General features: G+C 46.9%; 1 pseudogene across 1 annotated transcript in view; it reads right to left on the bottom strand.

Moving 5' to 3' along the window:
• The window catches only part of LOC144688631 (tumor necrosis factor receptor superfamily member 5-like), a 60,178-nt pseudogene that overhangs the window by 849 nt on the left and 37,796 nt on the right, over positions 1–21,533 (bottom strand). Inside the window, exons 3-7 of the transcript XR_013578452.1 lie at positions 20,537–20,665; positions 12,728–12,871; positions 9,202–9,298; positions 6,387–6,448; positions 2,990–3,114 (exon numbers count right to left, since the gene is read on the bottom strand). The product of XR_013578452.1 is annotated as a tumor necrosis factor receptor superfamily member 5-like (transcript). The remainder of the gene's footprint in view (positions 1–2,989; positions 3,115–6,386; positions 6,449–9,201; positions 9,299–12,727; positions 12,872–20,536; positions 20,666–21,533) is intronic.

The following is a 21,533-nucleotide window of genomic DNA, read 5'->3' on the forward strand; positions in this document are numbered from 1 at the left end:
TCTCAGATAAGGTCCTCAGGTATCCTCACTGGGTTTTCTCTTTCCCAAGACAGGAATATCCTTCCTGGGCTGGGGAAGCCAAAGTTAACTGAACAGAATAGTCCAGGTGAGGGGTGAACAATCTGTGTGATTGGAGGACTACTCCCTCGTTTTGATAATGTCGAGAAGCCTTGTGCTGAAGACAAATATCCAATAGACCGTTTCAATCACTCTTTCCAGTTGCGAACTACCCTTCATTAACTTACGTACGATGTGCTAAAGCCCATTGTCCATCAAACAGCCTAGGACTGCCTCATTTCTGTAACTTTGCTGCTCCTGTGAAATGCCTTGGGATTCTTTATTAAATTAAAGGTGCTATACTAATACAAGTTGTTGTTGTTGATGCATGGACTTGAAAGATCTGGCATATTTGGGCCAGGTCATACTATTCTAAGGTTTCTAATGAGATAGAGATAGATTCAACATAACATATTCAGTTCCCATTTAAAGGCATAAATTTGGTCTTTGATTTCACAACATATTTTGGGGATAATTTTAACCTAAGTTGCTTTTATTTTCCATAATCAGGCATAATAATATTTATTCTATTTAAATTTGGTCCAATTTGAGGAACAAAGATGCTATTTGAAGTAGAGCACTACCCCAACAGTAAGAGCTGAGACACAGAAAACTGAGGTGCCACAGCACCACTGCTGATGGAAAGTTGTATTATAGTGTGACAAGTTTAAATAGGTAAGTTCCATTCTGAATATGAACATAAGAATTTATGATGGTAAAAATTGTGACAAAAGTGTGACTTTTTTTAATTCAATTATGGGATGTGGGCACTGCTGGCTTGGCCAGCATTTATTGCCCATCCCTAATTGCCCTTGAGAAGGTGGGGTGAGCTGCCTTCTTGAACCGCTGCAGTCCATGTGACGTAGGCACACCCAGAGTGCAGCTAGGGAGGGAGTTCCAGGACTTTGACCCAGCGACAATGAAGGAACAGTCAGGATGGTGTGTGGTTTGGAGGGGAACTTCCAGATGGTGGTGTCCCATGTATTTGCTGCCTTCTAGATGGTAATGGACATGGATTTGGACGGTGCTGTCTAAGAAGCCTTGGTGAGTTCCTGCAGTGCATCTTGTACATGGTACACACTGCTGCTACTGTGCGTCAGTGGTGGAGGGAGTGAATGTTTAATGTGGTGGATAGGGTGCTAAACATGCAGGGTGCTTTGTCCTGGATGGTGTCCAGCTTCTTGAATGCTGTTGGAACTGCACTCATCCAGGCAAGTGGGGAGTATTTCACCACACTCCTGACTTGTGCCTTGTAGATGGTGGACAGGCTTTGGGGAGTCAGGAGGTGAGTTACTCACCACAAGATTCCTAACCTCTGACCTACTCTTGTAGCCACAGTATTTATATGGCTGGTCCAGTTCAGTTTCTAGTCAATGGTAAGCCCAGGATGTTGATAATGGGGGATTCAGTGATGGTAATGCCATTGAACATCAAGGGGCGATGGTTGGATTCTCTCTTGTTGGAGATGGTCATTGCCTGGTACTTGTGTGGCACAAATGTTACTTGTCACCCCAAGCCTGGATATTGTCCAGGTCTTGCTGCATTTGGAGATGGACTGCTTCAGTATCTGAAGAGTTGCGAATTGTGCTGAACATTGTGCAATCATCAGTGAACATCCCCACTTCTGACCTTATGATGGAAGAAAGGTCATTGATGAAGCAGCTGAAGATGGTTGGGCCTAGGACACTACCCTGAGGAACTCCTGCAGTGATGTCCTGGAGCTGAGATGACTGACCTCCAACAACAACAACCATCTTCCTTTGTGCTAGGTATGACTCCAACCAGCAGAGAGCTTTCCCCCTGATTCCCATTGACTCCAGTTTGCATGGGTTCCTTGATGACACTCAGTCGAATGCTGCCTTGATGTCAAGGGCAGTCACTCTTACCTCACCTCTAGAGTTCAGCCCTTTTGTCCATGTTTGAACCAAGGCTGTAATGAGGTCAGAAGCTGAGTGGCCCTGGCAGAGCCCAAACTGGGCATCAGTGAGCAGGTTATTACTCAGCAAGTGCTGCTTGACAGCACTGTTGATGACCCCTTCCATCACTTTACTGATGATCGAGAGTAGGCTGATGGGGTGGTAAGTGGCCATGTTGGATTTGTCCTACTTTTTGTGTACAGGGCATACTTGGTAATTTTCCACATTGCCGGTATTGAGGCTGTACCGGAACAGCTTGGCTAGGGGCGCGGCAAGTTCTGGAGCACATGTCTTCAGTACTATTGCCGGAATGTTGTCAGGGCCCATAGCCTTTGCAGGATCCAGTGCCTCAGCTGTTTCTTGATATCATGTGGAGTGAATCAAATTGGCTGAAGACTGGCATCTGTGATGCTGGGAACCTCTGGAGGAGGCAGAGATGGATCATCCCCTTGGCACTTCTGGCTGAGGATCGTTGCAAATGCTTCAGCTTTATCTTTTGCACTGATGTGCTGGGCTCCCCCATCATTGAGGATGGGGATATTTGTGGAGCCTCCTCCTCCAGTGTGTTCTTTAATTGTCCACCACCGTTCACAACTGGATGTGGCAGGACTGCAGAGCTTAGGTTTGATCCGTTAACAATACTAACAGGAACTAAAGGAAGTACAAGCAGGCAAAAGTATTTTACTAAGTTAAAGATAGGTTATATTAACCAGGATCAGGCCTTGAGTATGATCCTCATGGAAACTGACTGAAGCTTGTAATAATTGAGATTAACATTGTGACATAGCGAATAACGTGGGTAGGCTTTTATTATAAAGCAGAAATTTGATGTTTGGTTTACTTATTCATTTTACAGACTTTCGTCTTAGTAATTTCCAGATTTCTCGGTCAAAGTCCAGCTGCCTAGTCCAAAGAATGGCAAAGCTAGCTAACTGGCAGCTAAAAATAAACCACACCCCAGTTCACTTTAAACACCTAGCTCAGCCAGTTACATTGTGAAGCACCACAACAGTCACTGTAACTGTCAGGACTAACCACTCACCCATCCTGCTGCAGATAAATAAAACGATGACGAGGATAAGAAGCAGGGCCAAACAGATAACTGCAGCTTTGTAAGGATCATTATTCTGTAACGGGACACCTGAAATGAAAGGTAAATGATTATTTGTCTGATCCTGTGCTGGGCACAGTAAGTCCTCAGTAGAAGTCGCCCGCGTTGTTATTTCACTATAACATCATTTACTCCTTGGGACTTTTCTTCAATGGACGTTGCCACATTCAGTATTACGGTGCCTGCATTGTGGCCCACCCCCACCCACATCCGCAACCCCTTCCCCTCCCCCCACCCCACACGCAACCCCCTCCCCTCCCACCACCCCCACCCAAACCCGCACCCACACCCACACCCCGCAACCCCCTCCCCCCCCAGCCCCACCCACACACGCACCCCGCAACCCCCTCCCCTACCCCCACCCCCACCCCCACCCGCAACCCCCTCCCCTCCCCCCACCCCCACCCACACCCACAACCCCCTCCCCTCCCCCCACCCACACACGCAACCCCCTCCCCTCCCCCCAACCCCACCCACACCCATACCCGCAACCCCCTCCCCTCCCCCAACCGCACCCACACCCGCAACCCCCTCCCCTCCCACACCCCCACCCCCACCCCTCCCCCCACCCCCACCCACACCCCCACCCCCCACCCCCAACCGCAACCCCCTCCCCTCCCCCCACCCCCACCCACACCCACACCCGCAACCCCCTCCCCTCCCCACACCCACCTACCCACCCCGCAACCCCCTCCCTCCCCCCACCCCCACCCCACACCCGCAAACCCCTCCCCTCCCCCCACCCACACCCGTAACCCCCACCCACAACCCCCTCCCCACCTCCACCCCCACCCTCCCCCCACCCCCACCCACACCCCCACCCCCAACCACAACCCCCTCCCCTCCCCCCACCCCCACCCACACCCGCAACCCCCTCCCCTCCCCACACCCCCACCCACACCCACACCCGCAACCCCCTCCCCTCCCCCCGCCCCCACCCACACCCGCAACCCCCTCCCCTCCCCCCACCCCCACCCACACCCGCAAACCCCTTCCCTCCCCCCACCCCCACTCGCAACCCCATCCCCTCCCCTCCCCCCACCCCCACCCACACCCGCAACCCCCTCCCCTCCCTTCACCCACACCCGTAACCCCCACCCACAACCCCCTCCCCTCACCCCCACCTACACCTGCAACCCCCTCCCCTCACCCCCACCCACACCTGCAACCCCCTCCCCTCCCCCCACCCCTACCCGCAACCCCCTCCTCTCCCCCCACTCACACCCGTAACCCCCTCCCCTACCCTCACCTCACCCCCACCCACAACCCCCTCCCCTCACCCCCACCCACACCTGCAACCCCCTCCCCTCACCCCCACCCCCACCCGCAACCCCCTCCCCTCCCCTACCCACACCCGCAAACCCCTCCCCTCAGCCCCACCCACAACCCCCTCCCCTCACCCCCACGCACACCCACAACCCCCTCCCCTCACCCACACCCTCACCCACAACCCCCTCCCCTCACCCCACACCCACACCTGCAACCCCCTCCCCTCACCCCCACCCATACCCGCAACCGCCTCCCCCCACCCCCACCCACACCCGCAACCCCCTCCCCTCCCCTCTCCCCCATCCAAAACCCCCTCCCCTCACTCCCCACCCGCAACCCCCTCCCCTCACCCCCACCCGCAAAACCCTCCCCTCCCCCCACCCCCACCCGCAAACCCCTCTCCTCCCCCCACCCATACTGAACTCTGAGCCAGCTGCCATGTTCTGATGCCGAAGCTGCCACCACAGTCGCCAGACGCCCAGGCTGAGTGAAGACAGCAAGGCCCAAAATCCCGGGAGCAGGAGCGCAGGTCAGGGACGGGAAACTACCAGCTGCCAAGCTGTGAGTGGCGTGGGTGGTGGGGGGCGGGGGGGTTGTGAGAGAGAGGATCCCCCTGCCTTCTTCCATGGCTCCCCCTGCTCCCCAGCTTCTTCTGCAACCACACCCCCCCCCCCCCACCCCTTCTACGCCACCAGCATTACCCCCCTGCACTGCCTCTTCCACACGCTGGGCAATGACTCGGCCCCTGCAAACTGTCAGCAAGGGGTCCAGGCTCTGGGGATAGAGAGAAAGAGACAGGGTGGGGAAGGAGAGAGAGAGAGAAAAATGAGAGAGAGAGAGGGGGAAAGAAGAGAGAAACAGAGGGAAATTGAGAAAGAGAGATAGAAACAGTGGTAAAGAAAGAGAGAGTGAGAAAGTTAAAAGAGAGAGCATGAAGGGAGAGAGAGTGGGAAAGGAGAGAGAGATACACAGAGTGGGAAACGAAAGCAAGCAAAAAGATGAGCTGAGTTTCAGGAGTGCTGTGGGTGAGACACAGAAGCTGTGCTATTCAGGGCTTGTTTGGGTGATTTAGTGTTATCTAATTTGAATTTATACAGTATCTCTATTATATTCAGTGATTTATTTTAGTTTGAAAGTTATTCCAGCTCGGGATACACAGTGCTGCACATGTACTGTACAGTATTTCAACTTGTACATTGGCTTTTCCAGGCAAGGAACCTAGCTCCAGCTTTGACATTGATTCCTATGGGAACCCATGAGTCACTTCAAATCAGTTCAGTTAAAGTCGCGATTTTCAGGAACACAACCACAACCGTAGGTGTGAACTTACTGTATTTAGCCATACCAGATTATTGCCAGTGGCCTGAAACCCAATTGGGCCAGTTGAACAAATGCCATGACTTTTTGGATCAGAATTACTGCCCATTCCTTGTTCCCCTTGACAAGCTTTCTTCAGCCACTGCAGTCCATGTGGTGTAGCTACACCCACAGTGCCATTAGGAGGGGAGTTCCAGGATTTTGGCTCAGCAACAGTGAAGGAACAGCGATATATTTCCAAGTCAGGATGGTGAGTTATTTGGAGGGGAGCCTCCAGGTGGTGGTGTTCCCATCTATCTGCAACCCTTGTCCTTCTAGGTGGTAGTGGTCGAGGGTTTGGAAGGCGCTGTCAAAGGAGCCTTGGTGAATTCCTGCAGTGCATCTTGTAGATGGTACACACTGTTGCTACTGTGGTGGAGGAAATGAATGTTTAAAATCCTTATCTGACCCTTCTAAGATCGACATGAACAACCTCTCTTCCCAGAGTCTTTCCCCATGAACTCCACATCCTGACAGGGGAGCTCTGTTTCCTGGTCTCTGAGACACCACATGCACATCTCAGTTTGATCAATGGCACAGGAGCAGCGCAGTCAGAAACACACTCCCCGTCGATTTGAAGATCCCATTCTCAAACTTTCTCAACAACAATTTTTATTTTAATTTGGGGACTTCACGTCATCCGTAATAACAAACTCCATATGGTGGAGTGTACTCACCACACTCAACATCACTCTGTGAGGTACCAAGTTTCACTTCTATTAGTCCAAGTGATGCACAGCTGAAAAAAAAAAGGGGCCCTTAGAACCAACAGAGACTGTCCCTTCCCTCCCCGCCGCATCCTGGATAGTCCAGCAATTAGCAGAATCAACCCCAGCTCGGTACTTTCATTGATCTTTGATGAAAATGGAGGTAAAGGTTATGGCAGCACTAGCTCAGGGAAAGGAACATCCAGCCAGAGCTCCTGCTCCTGATCACTAGCCAGGAGTGTGCAGATGCGAACATCTGGAAAGGACTGGATTGGGCTCGGTTGCTGGGATTTTTATTTCCTTTTTTCAACTCCATTCTCCTCTCCTGAGTCTACTATCCTGGGTGCGTCATTCTGCAGGTGCCAGCAGCACCTCACCCTGGTGCCCATCCTTTATGTGACGGCTGAAATGGTAAGGGTACGCCTGGGGGCATCACAGCCAAACACAATCTTGTTCTCACCCAACATCTGCACATTCGCACTTTTGAGTGCAAGTCCCTGATTAGCAATCAGGAGCAGGAGCGGCCCAGCAGCATGGAGATTAGCTGAGGTCAGGTAACTCAGCACAAACAATGGATTAAAGTCATTAACTTCTTCCTCTGTATACCTTTGTACCAAGGAGCATAGGAAATAAGAGTAGGCCATTCGGCCCCTCAAGCCTGCTCCACCATTCAATTAGATCATGGCTAATCTTCTACCTCAACACCATTTTGCTGCACTATCCCCATATCTCTTGATATCTTTAATATCTAGAAATCGATCAATCTCTGTCTCGAATACACTCAATGACTGAGCCTCCACATCCCTCTGGGGTAGAGAATTCCAAAGATTCGCCACCCTCTGAGTGAAGAAATTCCTCCCCATCCCAGCCCTAAATGGCCTGCCCCTTAATTTGAGACGGTGTCCCCTGGTTCTAGACTCACCAGCCCGAGGAAACATCCTTCCCCTACATCTACCCTGGCGAACCCTGTAAGAATTTTGTGTGCCTCAATAAGGTCACCTCTCATTCTTCTAAACTCTAAAGAATACAGGCCCAGTCTCTCCAACCTTTCCTTATAGGACAATCCCGCCATTTCAAGAATCAGCCTAGTGAATTTTCAGTGCACTCCCTCCATTCCAAGTATATCCTTCCTTAGGCAGGGGAACAAAACTGCACACAATACTCCAGGTGTGGACTCATGAAGGCTTTGTGCAACTGCAGCAAGACATCTTTACTCCATCCTCAAATCCTCTTCCAAGAAAGGCCACACCTGGCTGGGAATTTACCAGTTGAGCCAATATGAAAGTGGTGGGGAATCTCAAAGCCACCTTACTGAGTTATCAACACCCACTACTTCCAGGGACCAGGCAGGATTAACTCATCCCATGATAGGGTTGCCAACTCTCCAGCAATTAATGAATTATCCCCAGGATACTGCTGCCAGCAATTCAGGGGGGGGGAAAAATCACAGAAGCAATAAAAAGCAATTGAACATTTTGATTATTAGCTATAAAAATATCTAATTTGAGAAAAAATGAAGTCAAGAACATAATTACATAAGGAGTAGGGCACTCGGCCCTTCAAGCCTGCTCCGCCATTCAATAAGATCATGGCTGATCTTTCACCTCAACTCCACTTTTTCACCTGATCCTCATATTCCTTGATGCTCTTGGAGATCAAAAATCTATCTATCCCAGCCTTAAATACACTCAATAACGGAGCATCCACAGCTCTCTGCATTAGATAATTCCAAAGATTCACAACACTCTGAAAACATTTCTCCTCATCTCAGTCCAAAATGGCCTATCCTTTATTCTGGGACAGTAACCTCTAGTTCCGGCACTATTCAGCTAGGAAGAACATCCTTCCAGCACCTATCCGGTCAAGCCCCTCAAGATTTGTATATTTTCCAATGAGATCACCTCTTATTCTTTTCACCTCTACAGAATATAACTCTAAACCAGGGTTTTCTGGTCCTGCTCATGGCAGGAATCGTCGCGGACGGGACAGAAAATTTAATGGACCAGCACAAAGGTCCGTTGACTTTGGGCAGTGTTTTCAAAACCCCGGCCCTAGTCTACTCAATAACAATTTGCTACGTAAAATAATTCTCCACAGCTTCACTCTGGCTTGTTTGCTAATGGACTAAAACCTGCATCCTCTAGTTGTCAATCCACTTGCCATTGTAAAGAGTTTCTCCTAACTTCATCTATTTAAGCCCCTCATCATTTTGAACACTTGATTAAATCTCCCTTAGCCTTCTCCACTCCAAGGAGGACAAAACCAGCTTCTCTAGTCTCTCCACATTAACTGAAGTCTCTCATCCCTGGCACCATTCTGGTAAATCTCTGCATCCGCTCCAAGGCCTTGACATCCTTCCTAAAGAGTGTTGCCCTGAATTTGACAAAATACTCCAGCTGAGGCATGGACAATGGTTTATAAATGTTTAGGATAACTTCCCAATCATTCAGCCAGGTACTGAAGAGTTCCAGGAGGATGGACATGTTGGATCACCAATGGCAGAGGGGGTGGCGGAGAAGGGGGAGGGTGTAGGGTGGTTGGAGGCAAGAAGTCATGTGATGAAACCCCCAGGAATATGTCCAATAGAGCTGGAAACCCTAATCCCCATGGACGTGCCCTGCAGATCAGTAGTGCAGCGAAGTTTCTATTTATGCAAGCATGATAACCAGAGGTGAGGGGAAGACGAAATTGCCCCCTCACCATGTTCACTCTCTCTTATGAAAGGGTCTGTTCCACCATTTCGCTAAAGCTCTGACCCAGTGTTTAGGTGAAACTGAGTACTTACTCCAGCCATTTCCTGCAGGGCTCAGTTAAAGATGTCACATTTGAATAGAATCCCAATTCGCAATCCTCGCAAATTGTTGCCTGGTACTTTCGATCACCTAGTCAAGTGATTAAAGAAAATGACACCATTACAAATTAACCAACAACCATTGTCACACCTAATCTGCTGGGCTGTTATCTAAAGATTTCAAACCCAGCCTTGTAGTGAACGCTAAGTACCCATGCAAAAGGCACAGGCATTAGAAATCCAGAAAATCCTACAAATAATTCATAGAAGCAAAGAATCTTACAGCACAGAGAGAAGCCACTCGGCCCATAATGTCTGGGTTGACTCTTTGAAACAGCTTTCCAATTTGTTCCACTCCCCCACTCTTCCTCCAACACTCTACAATTTTTTTTCAAGTATAAATCCAATTTCTGTTTGAAAGTTACTATTAAATCTGCTTCCACCGTCCTTTTCAAATCATAACAACTCAACGTGTGAAAATAATTCTCCTCATCTCGCCTCTGGTTCTTTTACCAATTATCTTAAATCTGAGTCCTCAGGTTAAAGACCCTCTTGCCAATGGAAACCCTAGCTACTCTATACTTCATTCAAAAAATACATTTATCTGAAGTTTGAAATGGGTCAAAAAAATGCACCAAATTTTCCCCTTTTTATAGCAGAGGATTTCTGAGTTGCAAGCTAAGGCTTTCTGGCAGTAACTGCACTTTAACACATTGGGCTATAGTAGGTGAATGTACCAGCTGATGTGGGCCTGATCCATACTGATTCAGCAGGCCCCAACTTTGACTGGCAGACCGTGCTAAGTGACAGTTCATATCAGTGTTGTGGGTTAGGAAGGTGAGGTAGCAAGGCTGGGGTGGGGTGCGGGAGCAGTGGGGGGGTGGGGTGGAGGCAATGCATTCAGCTAGGATTCCCAATCCTGATAACTATCCAATGAAACTGTTCGAAAACGTACGTGTGTGTGTGTGTGTGTGTGTGTGTGTATCAGGAGAGGACAAAATCAGGACTGATCGTGATGCTCCCAGTGACTGAACAGCTTGCCATCACCGTTTTCCTCATTCTTTTGCAGGATGTGGGCGTCGCTGGCAAGTCCAGCATTTATTACCCAATCCTAGTTGCCCTTGAGAAGGTGGTGGTGAGCCTTCTTAAACCACTACAGTTCATGTGGTGTAGGTACACCTACACTGCTGTTAGGGAGGGAGTTCCAGGATTTTGACCCAGCGACAGTGAAAGAATGGCGATATAGATCCAAGTCAGGATGCTGAGTGGCTTGGAGGGGAACTTGTAGGTGATATGTTCCCATGAGACTGCTGACCTTGTCTTTCTAGGTGGTAGCGGTTGGGGGTTTGGAAGGTGCTGTCTAAGCTCACACTTCTGGCACCAGTGGAGCTGCATCACAGTAAGAGGCAGCGCCCTCGGGAAAGAGGGAAGAAAGGAAGGGGTTATGCACAGAATGAGGAAGAAGCCAAACTGGATGATGCACCCTCATCACAATAACTTGAAGGTTATAGTATTTTTCAGTTAGGTCTGTCCCACTGAAAGCTGGTTGTCTTCAGTTAAAAGCAGGTCCAGCAATGTTTTATCGGTAATATAAAGGAAAACTAGCAGACATTTTCTTAATGCACGTAGATGATTTCCTCTGGAGGGCGGGATATCAGTGACATTTGAGAAATTCGTGGTCGATAAAATTATAAAGGAATTCAAAAATTGAAGTGGGGCTCTGGAGGATATAGGGTTGGACATTAGGCAGACTAAGTTGGGAATAACCCTGACTCTACAGTCTTACCCAGAGGATCCCGATAAATCGGGCCAGCTCCTCACATAAGGAAGACTCTGTAACTAAGGAAGAAGCAGATCAAATAAGAAGCTTAACTGGGCAATTAAACTGGTGTTGCACACAAACTAGACTGGATGTGTGCTATGATGTATTAGAGCTGAGCATCATGCTGAAATATGCTACTGCTGGGGGAGCACTGAAAGCAAATAAGACATCGAAGAAATTGAGAATGTACGCTTAGATTTCCAGACCTGGGTGACCCAGAAGGGATGAAATTTGTCGTTTTTAGTGATGCCTCACACGCTAACCTTCCCGATGGTTATTTGAGTGCAGCAGGATTCATTATATTTTTAGTGAGAAAAACACTATTAGTTGTCCATTAGCATGAGAATCAAAAAGAAGAGAATAGTTAAAAGCACCTGAGCGGCAGAGACACTGCGCTCATAGAAGTGACAGATAAGGTTTTGTATTTATTGAGTATTTGAAAGGAACTCCTATATAAGGGGCAACCAGGGAAAAATGTGCCTATAGAATGTTTATATAGATAACCGTTCACTCTGGGGCAATGCCCATTTGACCAAGAATATCATGGAAAAGAGGTTGAGGATTGATCTCGCGAGTATAAAAGAGATGTTGGAAAGGAAGGAGATTTCCAAAATAAAATGGGTTGATGCAAGTCACCAATTGTCAGATTGTTTCACAAAAAGAACTGCTTGTCCAAAGAAATTGTTGCATATCCTCAAAGAGGGATGCCTTGTGTTATAATGGACTATGAGAACATGGACAAAACAAAAACAGAATTACCTGGAAAAACTCAGCAAGTCTGGCAGCATCAGCGGAGAAGAAATCAGTTAACGTTTCGAGCCAGGGCATGAAGGCTCGAAACGTTAACTGATTTCTTCTCCGCTGATGCTGCCAGACCTGCTGAGTTTTTCCAGGTAATTCTGTTTTTGTTTTGGATTTCCAGCATCCGCAGTAGCTTTTAGCTTTTTGTTTTTATCTATGAGAACATGGAAATTCTCATGTTGTGACCTTATTCATTTTTTTTTTTGTTTTCAGGACGGTGGGTGGGGGGAGGATCTGGCGTATGTTGAAGATTGATTGAATAATAAGATAACATGTATTATCATATTGTATTTTTTTCTTATGAATAGTTGTTTTCATTTCAATTTAATTTAAAGAAAAGAGGGGTATCTGTTAGTATCGAATAGGTTCTGTTGATGGATGTTAAATTCCTAGTAGTTTACAGTAACAAGGCGAACAGTTGCTGGATATTAATTAGTTAATTATACTCAGATGTGCATATTAAGAAGCCAGCTCGCACTGGGTGTCTGGTGTGACAGTGGAGAACTAAGCGCTGTGGCAAGCAATAAACAGTCTACTAAAGCATCCTAATCTCAGTGTCTTCTTCACAACCAGGTTTGGGATATTGTCTGACAGCTTTAGTCCACGCTCTCCCTGAGCCGCGCTGGCTGAAAGAGCAGGCAAACAAACTCCTCCCCTGCCTCTGTCAGTGTCACTCAGTTACCAGCTGATAGCCCATGGTGTAGGCTGAGCTTCTGTTCAACATCCTGCTCAGTGGGAGGTTTACAAACGTGAGATCAGCACCCAGAAACATCTCACTCTCTGGCACATTAAGGTCAACATCACATGATTTAAGGGATAGAACAAGTCAAATAAAGCATGAATTTGTCAAACCCACTTCTTCAGCCATGCTCCAATACTGACCTACTGGCATCTCACCTGGACTTTTGACTCCTTGTCCAGGAGGGCATATTTTATCTTGCTCACAGACCTCGCAGTCTTTATTAGGACAGTGCATTCCATGTTTACACAGACACTCGATGTCCTTTAACTGGTCACCAGCTTTCATGACTTCAAAGCCTCCTTAAAAAATACAGAATGAATGTAGGCATTAGATCTCAGGCACAGGTCGGAGTACAAGGGTGTAAAGGTGGGAAGAGGGGTGTCCAACTTGCTCCATCTCTCTCACTCCTATCCCAATTCCTTCTCTCTTTGCCGCTTGTGGATCACGAATCAATCTATTTCCTTTTTGAATACTTAAACTGGTGGAATGAGGAGGGGGTGTGTGCTTGACATGGGTTATGTCACCCTCACCCGCTAGCTGCAAATTCCCACCTTGCCAAAGCTCTCCACCCCATTATTAACTCTTCACACCTGTTTGCCTTTCTGCTATCTGGTGGCTTCCTTTTGCTGCACCACTTACAATATTGCCTGTTGTCATTCACATTCACCTTCAGCTCACACATGGCCCTCAACAGACGTTGGGGCAATGACAGGGTTACGATTCCGCTACTCATGCTGCCTGGCAAAACAAAAACTTTGCCAAAACTATCCGCCCTTCCCCACCAGCCTCCTTCCCCTAGGAGGGATGACCCGGCCTCTAATTTGCAACTGTCTGCAACAGCACAAACAAATCCAAACATGTATCATGTGGTAAACTGTGGCCCAGGCTCACAATCCATCATTCTGCAGAGCTGCAAGTGGTCAAGACTCCATTCAGAACTGTGGCCCTTGACAAAGTAAAACTAGTCAAAGCCCAGTTTGCTAATGTGCCAGAGCTCATCTTTAAGTTTAGCTCAGTTGCAAATTTCCTTAGTTCATCCTCATGTTCTAATTTGTAAAACACCACCACTTTATTAATTGTTTATCTTTTATACTCAAGTGTCAGCAGGGAATATTTGCCGCTGAATGAGAAGGTTGTGGATTTTAACTCGTCTCTGTTGCCTAATGTGGCACAGGGCTGTGTGTATCCAGGGAGCTTTCATTTCCAGTTTGTACTGTTAGGTAATTTCATCCAGGGGCACAGTAGATGGAACAAAGGAATAAATAAAAGTTTGCATTTAGACTGGTGTTAACAAAAGCATGGAGATGGGCTGAGGTAGGAGTAGGAACAGGCAATGCTATTTTTCTTATTCTTTCATGGGATGTGGGCATCACTGACCATGCAAGCATTTATTGCCCATCCCTAATTGCCCCTTGAGAAGGTGGTGGTGAACTGCCTTCTTGAACAGCTGCAGTTCACGTGGTGTAGGTACACCCACAGTGCTGTTAGAGAGGGAGTTCCAGAATTTTGACCCAGCAACAGTGAAGGAACGGTGATATATTTCCAGTCAAGGTGGTGTGTGGCTTGGAGGGGAACTTCCAGGTGGTGGTGTTTCCATGTATCTGCTGCCCTTATCCTTCTAGGTGGTAGCGATCATGGAAGGTGCTGCCGAAGGAGCCTTAGTGAGTTGCTGCAGTGCATCTTGCAGGTGGTACACACTGCTGCTACTGTGCGTCATTAGTGGAGAAAGTGAATGTTGAAGGTGGCAGATGGGGTGACAATTGAGCGGGCTGCTTTGTCCGGATGGTTTCAAGCTTCTTGAGTGTTGTTGGAGCTGCACCCAGGAAGTAAACAGTCTTGTTACGGAAGCTAAGCCACAAAAATCAGCTGATTCTAGATTCAGTTCCTGCTCTTTGCTGAATTTATTGATCTCATTAGGAGGCTAACAAGGGCTCCTGCTCATTCCTGTTTCATGAAACCTGTTGGAACTGAATGTGTGACAAAAGGAAATGATGACTTATATTTATATAACACTTTTCACAACCACAGAACATCTCACAGCACTTCCAGCCAATAAAGTACTTTTGAAGTGTTGTCACTGTTGTAATGTAGGAAACACAGCAACCAATTTGCACACAGCAAGCTCCCACAAACAACAATGGGATAATGACCAGAAAATCTGTTTTAGTGATATTGGTTGAGGGATAAATATTGACCAAGACACCAGGGAGAACTCAAATAAAAACAGAAAATACTAGAACTACTCAGCTGATCGGGCAGCATCTTTGCGGGGAAATAGAGTTAACATTGCAGGTCAAGATGACCCTTCAGGAGGACAGAAACGTAATAGGTTTTGAGAAGTGAAAGGAAGGAGGCAGAAGGAAGAACAAAAGAGATGGTCTGTGATAGGGTGGAGGGCAGGAGAGACTGAGTAACAAAAGGTTTAATGGTAATGGGTAAACTAAAGAAACAAAAGGTGTGTCTAGATGAAGTGTGAATGGTTGGATAGCAGCTGTCCACATGCAAGGTGAATGAATAAAGAAATGAGAAAACCCGAACCAGCAAAAAAATAAACAAAATGGAGGCAGGCATTATCCTGCGCCTTATTACAGAGCTTCCCTTCAAGCTCAAAGGTTGAACCTGGGGAAAGATTCCCAGTTATAATAGGTCCAAATGCCACGTCTTGAAAAAACACACATTTGTCAACAGAAACAGTCCAACAAATTCAGTCCACTTTCATCCTCCCCTTTAAAAATAACAACTTTCTGTCAGCCCCATTCCCCATTGTATAGGGGCAATCATAGCACAAAATGGTGGGGAATTCCACCTGCACTCATTTCGTATCATTATCATGTTGAAAGGAAACTTTCAATTAGGGTTGAACTTTATTCAGTCTAAAGGCTGGTTGGACTGATGCACTATAAGTAGAAGCCTGATCATTATCACATTGCTGTTTGTGGGAGCTTTCTGTGTGAAAATTGGCTGCTACATTTCTAACATCACAACAATGAATATATTTCAAAAGTACATCACTGGCTGTAAGGGGTTTTGGGATAACATGAGGGCGTGAAAGGGGCTATAAAATTTCAAGTCACTCTTTCTTTTACCCTCCTCCCCTTCCCCCCAGTTCATGCGTATTCTTCTCCCTCCTCCTTATGCTGCCACTCCCCTTCCCTCCTCTGTCCCTGTCACACCCTGCACTTTCTGATCTGCTGCTGCTCCTGTCAATGAAACTCTGCTTGGTTGTAATCTTCCAAAGTCCCTGGGCAGAATTTTTCACTTGGCGGGTGGGCAGGCACGCACCTGACCCGCTTGAGCATGAAATAATGCACAATGACATTGGTCGACGTCAATGTGCAGTCGCGCGCCTGCCGACAATTGAAAGGCCTCGTAAGGCCATTAAATAATCAATTAAATTAAATTTTTCGCTACGTGTCCAACCTAACGGTTGGTGGGCAGGCAAAAAGGCCAAGCGGCCTTTGCATTTTTTTGGAAACCTCATCCACGGGCAGGATGAAGTTTCCAAAAGCAAATAAAAATAAAATAAAATCTTTAATTTTTCATTAATAGCATGTCCCTGCTCATGTGACAGAGTCACATGAGGGAACATGTCTTGTTTTTTATATCTCTTCATCTCCCCGAGGCAGCTCTGTGCCTCAAGGAGATTATGCAGCGCTCACTCGCACACATGCACAAAGTTCACACTCGGCCGGCTCACACTCCTCCCCCCTCCCGCACAGGCAGCCGCTCAGCGCTGCTGCTCGCGTTTCACACTGGGCGGGCCTTAATTGGCCCACCAGCGTGAAATCGCGGTGTGGTGCCGATTGCAGGCGGCGGTCGGCTTCCCGCCTGACTCCGCCAAGCCCACCTGCCAAGGGCAGAATTTTGCCCCCTGATTCTGGAAAGGTCCCAGCAGTTTGAAAAGCCACAAATGTAGCAACTCTGTTCAAGAAAGGAGCGAGACAGAAAGCAGGAAACTGTAGGCTAGTTAATCTAACATCTGTCATTGGGAAAATGCCAGAATCATTTGTCAAGGAGGTAGTAGCAGGACATTTAGAAAATCATAATACAATCAGGCAGGGTTGGTTTTGTGAAAGGGAAATCATGTTTGACTAATTTATTAGAGTTCTTTGATAAGAGTTCTTCTATTATCCACAAGCAGGGTGGATAAAGGGGAACCAGTAGCTGTAGAGCATCTGGATTTCCAAAAGGTATTTGATAAGGTGCCACAAAGGTTCCCACACAAAATAAGATCATACAGTGTTGGGGGTGATATATCAGCATGGATAAAGGATTGGCTAACTACCAGGAAACAAAGTCGGGATAAATGGGTAATTTTTAGGTTGGCAAACTGTAACTAGTGGAGTGCCACAGGGATCAGTATTGGGGCCTCAACTGTTTACGATCTATATTAATGACTTGGATGAAGGGACCGACTGTACTATAGCCAAATTTGCTGACGATGTGAAGATAGGTAGGAAAGAAAGTTGTGAGGAGGATACAAAGAATCCGCAAAAAAATTGAGATAGATTAAGTGAGTAGGCAAAAATTTGGCAAATGGAGCATAATGTGGGAAAATGTGAGGTTGTCCACTTTTGCAAGAAGAATAGAAAAACAGAATATTATTTAAATTGAGAGAGACTGTAGAATGCACCAGTACAGTGGGTCCTTGTACCTGAATCACAAAAAGTTAGCATGCAGGTACAGCAAGTAATTAGGAAGAAAAATGGACTGTAGGCCTTAATTGTAAGAGGGATGGAGTATAAGAGTAGGGAAGTCTTGTTACAACTGTACAGAGAGACCACTCCTAGATTACCATGTATAGTTTCAGTCACCTAAGGACACACTTGCATTGGAGGCAGTTCAGAGAAGATTCACTAGGCTGATTCCCGGGATGAAGGGTTGTCATATAAGGAAAGGTTGAGCAGGTTGGGCCTGTACTCATTGGAGTTTAGAAGAATGAGAGGTGATCTTATTGAAACATATGAGATTCTGAAGGGGCTTGTGGATGCTGAGAGGATGTTTCCCTTTGTGGGGGAATCCAGAACAAGAGGGCACAGTTTCAAAATAAGGGGTCTCCCATTTAAGACTGAGATGAGGAGGAATTTCTTCTCTCAGAGCGTCGCTGGACTTTGGAATTCTCTTCCACAGAGAGCAGTGAGGGTTGGGTCATTGAATATATTCAAGGCTGAGTTGGGCAGATTTTTGATCAGCAAGAGAGTCAAGGATTATGGGGGACAGGCAGGAAAGTAGAGTTAAGGACACATCAGATCAGCCACATTCTGACTGATTGGTGAAGCAGGCTCGAGGGCTGAATGGCCTAGTCCTTCCCCTATTTCATACGTTCGCATTTCCTATGTTCAATGTGCAGAGCAGAAAAGGTAAAAATGACAGTGAGGAATGGAGAGCCATGAGTGAAAGGGAGGCATGCGGAGTGAGTCACAGTGAGAAGTAGAAACATGAGTGACAGAGGAGCGGAGGCCAGGAGTGGCACTGAAGAGCAGACTGAGGAGTGGCACTGAAGGACGGAGCGAAAAGTGACAGTGATATTAGGAATCAAGCCAGGTGATGAGGAGCATTGTAAGAGGAGTGTTTGGGTGGTGCAGACTGGAGTGGAGCTGAAGGATGGAGAGAGTTAAGTAATGGCGGTGAGCAGCAGAGCTGGGGATTGCATGAGGATCCAGGAGTAGAAGTAAGGAACAGAACTGTGAACCACACCAATTTCCATCCAACAATAAAAGGGCACATTTTCTCTTATTTTACTTCTTGTCATCAGTACAGAATGAGCTCACATTGGACCCCGAAGCTCCTGGAGAAAGAAGGAACATCCAGCCACACAAACTCCGGTTGAAGAGACGAAAGAACAGTTTTCAAACCCGCTCCTGACTGACAACCGTCACATGACTCACCACACACGACAAAACACAGCCACTGACAACCAAAACCAATGCACTCACACAGTTTAAAACACGTCCACACTCCCACCTCTATTTGCGGTTGATGTACCACATCCTGTAGCAGTCATTTTTAGAATGCACATTCGAGTTACCAAGGTTCAACATGCAGTCAGCGATTTCCTCGCTCTCCCCAATATTTTCCATTTCTAGTCCTCTTCTTCCACAGATTCTGGTTGAGATCCAATATGGCGGCCACGTCTCATGCACATTCCAACTGAAAGTGTGGCTCCCGCCATATTGGTATCGGCATCTAAGGCCCAAGCCTGAAACAGGCATTAGCACCTATTTACATATTTGGGGCCCCCTTTGTAGAATTGGGTTGCCCTGGACACAGTCAGTGTTAGTTCAGAAAGCTAAGCTTGCATGTGGTCTAACCAGTGTTCCTTAAAGGGACCACTGTAGGTTGTGAAAAATACCTACCTGAATGTGGAGCCGGGAAATACAGGAGTATACAGGCCTCCGCCAACCACAGCTCATCCCTTTCAAGATTGCCTCACTTTTACTTCCAGTCGCTGTCTCCCTTCTTCATGTCCCCAACTGAAGTTGCCATCTCCGCTCCTGATTGCTTCCACCCACAGCACCCCCGTCACTGCCTCCTCTTCACCCCCACCACCACCCCACCCCCCGCAACCTCTTGAGGTCAACCACATTTCTTTCAATTACTCTGCCTCCCCTCCCCCACAATTCAGTTGTTACCCCCTCTCCTGATCACTTCCCTACCCCCACCCAACACCCATACTACTTCCCAATTACTCAACACACACCCCGACACACGCACACATACACCCCGACACACGCACACACAGCCACCCAGACACATGCACAGACCAACACACCGACACATGCACACACACGCACGCACACGTACACAAGCACCCTGGAACTGTTGTGATCCTCTCTCAGAATGGACAAGTTCCAATTCAGACATTTTTGGGACTAGGAAACCACCCCAAGTATTATAACAAAATCAACCCGAGAAATGACAGCAGGGTCGGTGCTAAAGATATCGGATCAGCACGAATTACAATCCACCCCATTCCCAGTCAGCCTTGTGCAGGATCCGGAACACCAAGCTCCACTGTCCAGATTGGCACACCAGAGTTGGTTATTTGGACAAGGTATGAGAGGGACTGCATCTGAGCATGAGTCAGCACCACCAAACTGAAGAGAATCAAAGGAATTTATTTTTATTGTTTTTTATGCCTTGTTCCATCTCATCAATCATCACAATTTAAATAGGCACGCTAAATTTACTCTGCTTTCTAATCATTGTTCAACATTCAGAGTTTTACCTATATGGAGTACCAGGGCATTGAGTCTATGGGAATTGAGTCTTTACAGACGAGGAGAGGCGATGAAAGGCTTAATTAAAGAGGTGAATTTTGAAAAGGTGCTTGAAGGCGGAGAGTGAGAAGGAAAAATAAAAGACTTGCATTTATCTTGCACCTTTCACAACCTCAGGATGTCCTTGAGTGCTTTACTGCCAATGAACTACTTTTTGATGTGTTGTCACTGCTGTAACATAGGAAACATGGCAGTCAATTTACACACTGCAAGATCCCATAAGCAGCAATGAGATAATGGCCAGGTAACCTGTTTTACTGATGTTGGCTGAGAGGTAAATATTGGCCAGGACACTAGTGAAAACTCCCTTGCTCTTCTTTGAAATAGTGTCATGAGATCTTTTACTTCCACTTGAGAAAGCAGATGAGGCCTTGCTTTAATATCTAATCCAAAAGATAGCAGTGCAGCAAAACCTCTGTGCCACACTGAAGTGGGAGCCTAGATTTTGTGCTCAAGTCTCTGGAGTGGGACTTAAACCTACAATCTTCTGACTTGGAGGTCAAACAGCTGCCCACTGAACCACAGCTCGTGCCATAAGAGGTAGAGGTTAGAGGAAACCAACATATCAGACTGTGTGGATAACTGGAGCATCCAAAACCAAGAAGGTGCTAAAAGAAGAAACAGCTAAAGATGGGAGAGAGGGAGAGCATTAATCACAACCTTATTGAAAAAAATTAAAAGCACCTGTAGAATCACAAGCTGAGTGTTTCCTGCAGTGATCTTCCTTGGTCCACACAGGTTGGTAGAAGCCACTCAAACAAGGATCACAACTTGAATAAACACTTGTTTCACACTCTGCTTTCATGAACGAACCTGCAAAAAATAAAACACCCACCTTCAAACCACCCAACATTACAATGGAAGACACAACCTCGCATAGAAGAATTATGCCTTTGTGTAAGAGTCAAGGACCTTCATTTATTGAATGACTTACTTTTCTTTCCTCAGAAACAAGTCATAGGATTCACATAATGAATTACTTTAAAACACAGTGACTGTTACCTAAGAAGTGGCAGCCATTTTGCACACAACAACATCCCACTACCAGGACTGGCCAGTTAGTCTGATTGTGGGTGATATTGGTTGAGCAGGAGAGCTCCCTGCTCTTTGACTCGTGCTGCGGGATCTTTAATCTATGGAGCAGAACAAGCAGATTCTCATCTTAACATCTCAGTGTTCAAGGTTTGGAGTGAGGCTTGAACCCACAGCCCTCTATTCTTGCAGAATTATAACCTTTACAGGCATTAAACTGTCTTTCTTCTAAAGGATTCCATTTTTCTTTGCCAATTGTCAATTCTTTGTTTCCTCTCCCTCTCCCTTTGACACTAACACTGCATTGCAGTGTCTGCATCTCTATATTTATGTTTTATTCTTTTTCTCACTATCAATTCTTCCCTCATTGCATTTGCTCCTGTACATCTCACAAACTCAAACAGAAGGAATAGAGATCACCTCGATCAGGAGGAATAGTGAGCACCCAGAACTCCAGCCAGGGTCGCTCCTCCAAGCATTCACGTCTGAAATCATTGCTGGAAGTGGCCGAGTTATTTAACTGCTGCTGACCAGTCACAGGGAGCACCGTCTGCTACCACACCAGTGAGAGGTTTTAACATCAGACCGGATTCCAGTTCTGTACAACCTTGCTACGCTATTCTCAATACTGATCCTGAGTCCCTCAAAT

The sequence above is a fragment of the Cetorhinus maximus genome, chromosome 13 (genome assembly GCF_964194155.1).
Source record: "Cetorhinus maximus chromosome 13, sCetMax3.hap1.1, whole genome shotgun sequence".
In the NCBI taxonomy this organism is placed as follows: domain Eukaryota; kingdom Metazoa; phylum Chordata; class Chondrichthyes; order Lamniformes; family Cetorhinidae; genus Cetorhinus; species Cetorhinus maximus.